This window comes from Phalaenopsis equestris, unplaced genomic scaffold, assembly GCF_001263595.1.
Source record: "Phalaenopsis equestris unplaced genomic scaffold, ASM126359v1 Scaffold197958, whole genome shotgun sequence".
Classification (NCBI taxonomy): domain Eukaryota; kingdom Viridiplantae; phylum Streptophyta; class Magnoliopsida; order Asparagales; family Orchidaceae; genus Phalaenopsis; species Phalaenopsis equestris.
In genome coordinates, this window is record NW_018217902.1 from 303152 (window position 1) to 303731 (window position 580).

The window sequence follows — 580 nt, forward strand, 5'->3', positions numbered from 1 at the left end:
TTTGGGCCTTTCCCGGCCACTAGGCGGGCCGGCCGGCCAAGGGGAGGTGGCTCGGTGCTCAGAGAACCCAGAGGAATCCATCACAACAATTAAATGCAAATATGCTTGGATTTGGCAAAGATATCTTAAGCATGTGCATTTTTGGAAATAAGATCCCTTAATTTGGGGGACCTTTTGTCCATGGCGATTTAGGTAGTTTCATGGTGTTTGGATTGGTCATTAAGTCCAACAAATGGCTGTGGTGGAGTTAATTTGGTGGCTTTATGGTGGTTAGGTCACATTTAGTGTATGGGTCCAAGTGGGTGAAAATGACCAAAACTTGGGTTTGGGCTAGGTTATCCATGTCGATTGGCCCAATTGATTGTTGAATTTGGTGCAGATGATCATAAGGAACAACTTTGATGAAGGATGGAAGTGGTTTTAAGTCCAATTGGGGGGCCAATTTGAAGGAATTTTGAACTTTAATCAATTTGGTCATTGTTGGGCTAGGCTTGGATCTAGCTTGGGTTAGCCTTGGGATAAGTCCAAATTGATTGTTGTAAATGGTCAATAGGGACCTCATGAAGAGTTTTCAACATGA